This window comes from Pseudophryne corroboree, chromosome 1 (assembly GCF_028390025.1).
Source record: "Pseudophryne corroboree isolate aPseCor3 chromosome 1, aPseCor3.hap2, whole genome shotgun sequence".
Classification (NCBI taxonomy): Eukaryota; Metazoa; Chordata; class Amphibia; order Anura; family Myobatrachidae; genus Pseudophryne; species Pseudophryne corroboree.
Window position 1 is genome coordinate 1,215,962,830 of NC_086444.1, and position 8,067 is coordinate 1,215,970,896.

Sequence of the window (8,067 nt, forward strand, 5' to 3'; positions counted from 1 at the left end):
CTTACCCAGGAAAGCCAATAGTCCTGCAGGCCTTGGCATCCTGGGCAGTGAGAAACGTGGTTATGGTATCCATCGTTAATTCAGAGCCAACTATAGACTTGATTGAGGTACTGTGTCCCCGGTACCAAATACCATCTAGGTTCCATTTCTCTAGGCAAGCGATACTGAAAATGTACACAGACCTTAGAAAAAGACTCACCAGTGTCCTAAAAAATGCAGTTGTACCCAATGTCAACTTAACCACGGACATGTGGACAAGTGGAGCAGGGCAGACTCAGGGCTATATGACTGTGACTGCCCACTGGGTAGATGTATTGCCTCCCGCTGCAAGAACAGCAGCGGCGGCACCAGTAGCAGCATCTCGCAAATGCCAACTCGTTCCTATGCAGGCTACGCTTTGTATCACCGCTTTCCAGAATACGCACACAGCTGAAAACCTCTTATGGCAACTGAGGAAGATCATCGCAGAATGGCTTACCCCAATTGGACTCTCCTGGGGATTTGTGACATCGGACAACGCCAGCAATATTGTGCGTGCATTACATCTGGGCAAATTCCAGCACTTCCCATGTTTTGCACATACCTTGAATTTGGTGGTGCAGAATTATTTAAAAAACGACAGGGGCGTGCAAGAGATGCTGTCGGTGGCCTGAAGAATTGCGGGCCACTTTCGGCATTCAGGCACCGCGTACAGAAGACTGGGCAAATTCCAGCACGTCCCATGTTTTGCACATACCTTGAATTTGGTGGTGCAGAATTATTTAAAAAACGACAGGGGCGTGCAAGAGATGCTGTCGGTGGCCCGAAGAATTGCGGGCTACTTTCGGCGTTCAGGCACCGCGTACAGAAGACTGGAGCACCACCAAACATCCCTGAACCTGCCCTGCCATCATCTGAAGCAAGAGGTGGTAACGAGGTGGAATTCAACCCTCTATATGCTTCAGAGGATGGAGGAGCAGCAAAAGGCCATTCAAGCCTATACATCTGGCCACGATATAGGCAAAGGAGGTGGAATGCACCTGTCTCAAGCGCAGTGGAGAATGATTTCAACGTTGTGCAAGGTTCTGCAACCCTTTGAACTTGCCACACGTGAAGTCAGTTCAGACACTGCCAGCCTGAGTCAGGTCATTCCCCTCATCAGGCTTTTGCAGAAGAATCTAGACTTTTTCTCCACAAAAGTGTTATATTAATACTGGTGGAACTTCATAAAATGTGTCTATTATTCATGAATTCATTGTAGCAGAAGTTTCCAAAGTTATATTCAAATGATATTGATTATATTCGTAGATGGACAGACTTATATTCACATACAGGGATTTTCTCTCTTATCCCTTGACACTTAGATGGTATTGTGTCTGGCAATGCAGGGATAGTTAACAGAATTTAGAGGATATGTCTCACCTCACCATTCACAGATGTTACTGTTGTCGCTCTGTGGATAGCCGTGACCGGTCACCGTGGATTTTTCTTGTTGTTATAATCCACATGCAGCTTGTTGTGAACATCCGTGCAGTGCCCAGCAGTGGCGGTGAATCACGGAGATGGTCCCTTTGAACAGCAATTGATATCGACAAAAAATCAAAAACTGACTAGAGACAAACAGGATTATGAAAGGAATGAAGTAAGATCATACAATAGAAGATATAGAAACCATCCAGGACAGGAATTGTCAAACCTATATCCTAAAGGAAATTATGGGTTTAGAAATAAGACAGTCAGGAGAAATAAGAATGGAGAGCAAGGAAATGACAGAGAACTAATTGAAGTAAGAAGTGATTCATTAGGATATACAAATCATAAAAACTCTATAAGAAAACGAGATCCACAAATGAACCCCAGAGCTATTCGTCCTAATGCAGAGTTTAACTATAGGGGGGCAAGACCGAAGATTAAGGAGCAGACCCCTAATACAAATAAAGAAAATCTGGGTGCCTCCTCTGGATCCTCTTTTTTAGAGAAAGATCTATACCCTATCTGGAAAGGTCGAAACAGGTTCGCAGTGTTGAGCCAGGATTCGCCCAAAAGAAAGGGTTTCGAAAAAGAGGATGCAGAGGAGGAAGCAAGAAATGTCACCAAAAGTGCAAGAAAAGATTGAGGAATAGAGGGCTGTTTAATTTATCATCTAGAGTTTTAAGTGAAAGTGAGAAGGCTGTGATCGCAAAGGGTCTTAAATTTGCTCCCACACAGGAACCTAATTTATTTGAGCTCTTCATTGAGTTAAATAGGTTCACTAGAGATTTATGCAGACAGCGGTACTTTGCAAATAAAGCGCTAAAAGAAACAAATCAGTATCCTGTCCTTTTGGATGGAGCTGATCAAGCAGCTTTAAAGATACTTGTGGAATTAGAACAGGAAAGTAATGAAACAGTGAAACTCTTGGATATAAAACGGGAAAATAACAACATATTCAGAAAGAAATCTGAATTCTACCCAATGCAACACAAAAGTGGGATGATAGAAACCTTCTACACTGTAACTCTGGATGGTTTAAAAGAGATCTGTGATAGAAATAAAGAGAGAAATAGAAATAATAAAAAGAGGGATAATCTACATAAAAGAGAAAGGAATGCACTTAGAAATCTAATGGAGGATAAATCAATCATAATTAAAAATGCAGATAAAGGAGGAGGCACAGTAGTGCAGGACAAGAGCACATACGAAGAGGAAGCCTATAGACAGCTTAATAATAAGAAATTTTATTCTAGATTAACATACAATCCAACATCTGCCTTCGTATGTGAACTCAGGACGCTCCTGGAAGAGGCGTGTGCAGATGGAGCGATATCCAGACAGGAATTTAATTTTTTATTTAATTCACACCCGGTAACACCCACTTATTATCATTTGCCTAAAATTCACAAATCCCTCACTGCACCACCTGGGCGTCCTATTATTTCTGGTATTGGGTCCCTCACTGCAAATTTATCATCATTTATTGATTCCTTTTTACAGCCACATGTGACCACACTCAGGTCATACATCAGAGATTCGATGCACTTTTTGAATTTATTGTCATCTGTAGTATGGCAGGATAAATTTATTTTCATTACGTGTGACGTAGAGTCACTATACACGAACATTCCTCACAGAGGGGGAGTAGAGGCAATAAAAAGCTTCCTTCTCCAAGATGATGACCTGAGTGAGGCCAGACTTAAGTTTGTTCTGGATGCCATCACTTTCACCCTTACTCACAATTATTTTACTTTTAATGCACAATATTATTTACAGATCTTGGGTACTGCCATGGGCACCAGGTTCGCCCCTAGCTTTGCCAATCTGTATATGGGCCTGTTTGAAGAGACCCTTGTTTGGTCAGGCCCATATGGGGCGGACCTGGTGCTATATGGCAGATACATAGACGATATGTTTTTCATTTGGGAAGGGGATTTCGGTTCGGCCAAGCGTTTTGTGGAATATCTAAACACTAATCAGTTTGGATTAAAACTCACGAGCACTATACACTGCACAAATATTTCCTTTCTGGATATTGCCATTAAAATTGAGAATGGTAATATTATAACCTCGACATACAAAAAGGAGGTGGACTGTAATAAATTTCTGAACTATTCTAGTTGTCATTATCAACCGTGGCTTAGGAATATACCAAGAAGCCAGTATATGAGACATAGACGGAATTGTTCAGATATTACAGACTATGATCAGCAAGCACAGAACCTTACGGTTGCACTTCGCGAACAGGGGTATCCTGAGGACATTTTGGAGGAAGCGGAAAGGCAGGCAAAATCTAAAGATAGAGATTCTCTTCTAACATTAAATAGTAAGGACAAGAGCACAGGTAGTGGGAACACTGAGCTTAGGTTCATTACTAAATTTAATTCTAGTTCAAGTGAAATTAAATATCTATTAAAAAAGAACATGTCCATTTTAAAGGCGGATAAAATACTAGCACCACTACTGGCTATAGAACCTCAGATTGTTTTTAAGAAAGCGAGGAGTCTTCAGAGTTTTCTGACACCTAGTCATTATGTGAACTCTGCTTCAAACAAAAAAACAAAAGACACTTGGCTTAGCTCCATCCCACAAAAAGAAGGCTGCTACAGATGTGGACGATCAGGATGTATGACTTGTGAATATATAGATCATAATAACACACAATTTCACTCAAACACTTATAATACGGTTTTTGAAATTAGGGGTCATATTGATTGTAATACCACATATGTAGTTTATCTTATAACATGCATATGTGGAATTCAATATGTGGGACGTACAACCCGAAAATTGAATGTAAGATTTTTAGAGCATAGGCGCAATATTATTAAAGGGATAAAGACACATTCATTGTCCACACATATTCAGAATAAACATAGGGGCAATATGAAAGGGGTGACAGTACAGGGAATTGAGCATGTTCCAACCACGGATAGAGGTGGGGACAGGTTCAATTATCTCTGTAGGAGAGAGGCTTTCTGGATCTTCTCATTGGGTTCTTTGTCTCCCCTTGGCCTTAATGACAATATAGAAATGAACAACATATGATACAGTACTGGGTAAGGTTAAGAGTAGTAGGTTCCTAATACTGTTATGAGGAAACCTCCTTTTAGGTGTTTTCTGTATCCTCTTTCTATTCCTTCTCCTGGTTTCTTCTTTTGCCTTTTTCTTCTTTTTTGCCTCCATAGAACATACATATAGATATCTATGATAATATGTGTGTTTATACATAAGGTCTCCTGTAATACAGAGGGATATATATTTTGTCTATATATGGATCTAGCATATATATAGACTATGATGCATGTCTATAGAAATTAGGGTGAGAGCACACATGAGGAATATAGGGTACTGGTTAAATCCGGGTAAATTTCTATACAGCAGACACTCTAGGAGTGGAAGGACTATTGTTTATACCAAAATTAAGATATGCTCAAATAAGAAGAACTTTATATAATTTAAGTCTATATGGTTGAGTATAGTCAGATGTGGGATTAGAACCCAGGCTGATAGGTTGGTAGTCCGTGTATTTCCTCATGAGGCTATGCCGGCAGCGGCTGGCCGGTGTGACAACTTATATACACTCAAAGATCGTTAAAAATGTTTCTCACGTGTTGCCACTATTATATATTAATGGAATAGAAAAATTGTATTAGTGAATAGAATATAAGGAACAATGTTATATTCATATGCTATATATAATTTTTGTGTTAAAGATATGATTGATATGTATGATATTTTAATAAATAGACTTGTGGGAGTAGTTCCCGGTACTATTATACGATAGAGCTAATTAGTTAACCACAAAATGCATATACCTGTATACATTGGAAACACACCTGCCTTCGATAATGAATGTAAGATAATGATTGGAGGAGACTCCCTTTAAATAGAGGTGTGTTCAGTATAGATGGTTACCTTCTGATGAAACCGTTACAATACCATAACGGAGAAACGCGTTAAGGGCATTCTGCTAGTGCCTTTGGAACAATCTTTATTGAACTGGGAGACAGACATCCCGGCCGTGTACCTGGAGGACCAACTTTACACTGCAAAGCCTCAAACTGCTTGGGTAAAGAGAAGTCAGACGGCGCCAGCAGAAAGGGAAAATCCAGCGGCGTGCTGCCGTGAGCTGACCCCGCAGTAAGATCTACTGACTCCGGTAATGGGAAAGCCGGGCGGCTTTAACAGGGACCATCTCCGTGATTCACCGCCACTGCTGGGCACTGCACGGATGTTCACAACAAGCTGCATGTGGATTATAACAACAAGAAAAATCCACGGTGACCGGTCACGGCTATCCACAGAGCGACAACAGTAACATCTGTGAATGGTGAGGTGAGACATATCCTCTAAATTCTGTTAACTATACCTGCATTGCCAGACACAATACCATCTAAGTGTCAAGGGATAAGAGAGAAAATCCCTGTATGTGAATATAAGTCTGTCCATCTACGAATATAATCAATATCATTTGAATATAACTTTGGAAACTTCTGCTACAATGAATTCATGAATAATAGACACATTTTATGAAGTTCCACCAGTATTAATATAACACTTTTGTGGAGAAAAAGTCTAGAATCTGTTGATGCGGGACATTGGACTGTATTCTAGCCACTAAGTGGTTAAAAGGAACGGAGTGGATAACCCTGCAAATTAGTGGCAGCTGGTGTCAATTAATCCACTATAAATGGTCTATATGGTTCTAATTTATGGTAGTTTTATTGTGTTGAATCAGTAATTATATGTTTCAAAGGCATCTAGCAATTTATGCATATAATGATGTTATAATAATTTTTATATTTTTAATATAAAATAAAATTGTTTAAAATTTGTTTGCGCTCTCTCACATAAGTGAATTCTTTTTTAGTTTGAAATTGGTATAAACTTCAGGATACTGAGTGGGAGCTGCATTTAAATTTTAAGTGGTGGTGTATAGCTAATTTTTGACACTGCATGTGAATATACAACTGCGCCTGAATTTGTATTCACACACGGACGCAGGGGAGTCCACAATTAAATTGGGTCCGGTGCGTTCCTGTGTCTATATAATTGTATTGTTTTGCAGAAGAAGCTGGAGACATTGAAGGAGGAGCTAAAACAGAGCGATTCCCCTAGGCATGTAGGACTTGTGGATGGAGCCCTTAATTCGCTTAACCAGGATTCACGGGTGGTCAATCTGTTGAAATCAGAGCACTACATTTTGGCCACCATGCTCGATCCTAGATTTAAAACCTACGTTGTATCTCTCTTTCCAGCAGACACAAGTCTGCAGGTGTTCAAAGACCTGCTGGTGAGAAAATTGTCAAGTCAAGCGGAACGTGACCCGTCAACAGCTCCTCCTTCACATTCTCCCGCAACTGGGGGTGCGAGGAAAAGGCTAAGAATTCCGAGCCCACCCGCTAGCGGTGATCCAGGGCAGTCTGGAGCGAGTGCTGACATCTGGTCCGGTCTGAGGGACCTGCCAACGATTACTGACATGTCGTCTACTGTCACCTCATATGATTCTCTCACCATTGAAAGAATGGTGGAGGATTATATGAGTGACCGCATCCAAGTAGGCACGTCAGACAGTCCGTACGTATACTGGTAGGAAAAAGAGGCAATTTGGAGGCCCTTGCAGAAACTGGCTTTATTCTACCTAAACAATGGGAAGAAAAGAAGACTCTTTTGTGGGCGTACTCTTTACTTTACATAAATATAGAGAATAGTCAAAGTAGATTAAAATACAAATTTTAATGATTTAACAAGATAATTTTGCACAATTAAGACAATTAGTGGTTCATAAAGAGGATAATGGTGGTCAAATAATTAACAAAATAATCGGAGTAGCACTATGTGCTGATATGAAATGAAAAAACTGGGTTTTGGCTGATGGAAGGAAATTCTAAACGTTCTATATTCAATGGTACATTCTGCTAATAAGCCGATCACAGTTATGCATTCCCCTGTAATGTAGTCTGGATACTAATGGTACTTAGGAGTAGTATAAATGTCTCTGTTTTGTATCCTGCCAAAGAAGATAGGGGTAGAGGGGGCAGTAAGGGGGGAGCGACAAAGAGTGGAAGTCGGAGAGCAGTGTGAATCTGCTGTCAGTGTTAGACACTATATGGGCTCCAACAATGAGCTCTACTGCACTGAGTATTCCTCAATGGTCACCCACTTGAGTACTAACCCAGCCCAACACTGATTAGCTTCCAAGATCGGACGGCTTTGGGCGTTTCCAGTGTGGTATGATAGTAGAGGAAATGACCAATATTTCGAAGCTCTGGAATCACTGATGAGAGTTCACGAATTTACAAAGTTATTCAGGACAGATACCAGGCATAGAGGAAATTAGATGGATCTGCTGCCAATGTTAGACAGGGACATGACCCTGAATCACTGGTGAGAGTCCACGAAAATAAGGATAGGAAGGAAATAAGTAGATATTGAAAAATCCGATGGGTTTAAATCCCAGATATGGCAATGGAAAATGAACTAGAATAGTTACATTATAATTGGCAACAGTTGCCTAGATATATGGTGCCTGAAATGCCAAAGCAGAGACAAAAGAAAAAAATGAAAAAATGATGACAGAGTCCCAGCTATGATAAAGTATCCAGTATGTAT

At 40.4% G+C, this 8,067-nt stretch overlaps 1 pseudogene; it reads right to left on the reverse strand.

Moving 5' to 3' along the window:
• Positions 1 to 7,581: 7,581 nt before the first annotated feature.
• On the reverse strand, positions 7,582 to 7,700 carry LOC134940908 (5S ribosomal RNA; annotated as a pseudogene).
• Positions 7,701 to 8,067: the final 367 nt, after the last annotated feature.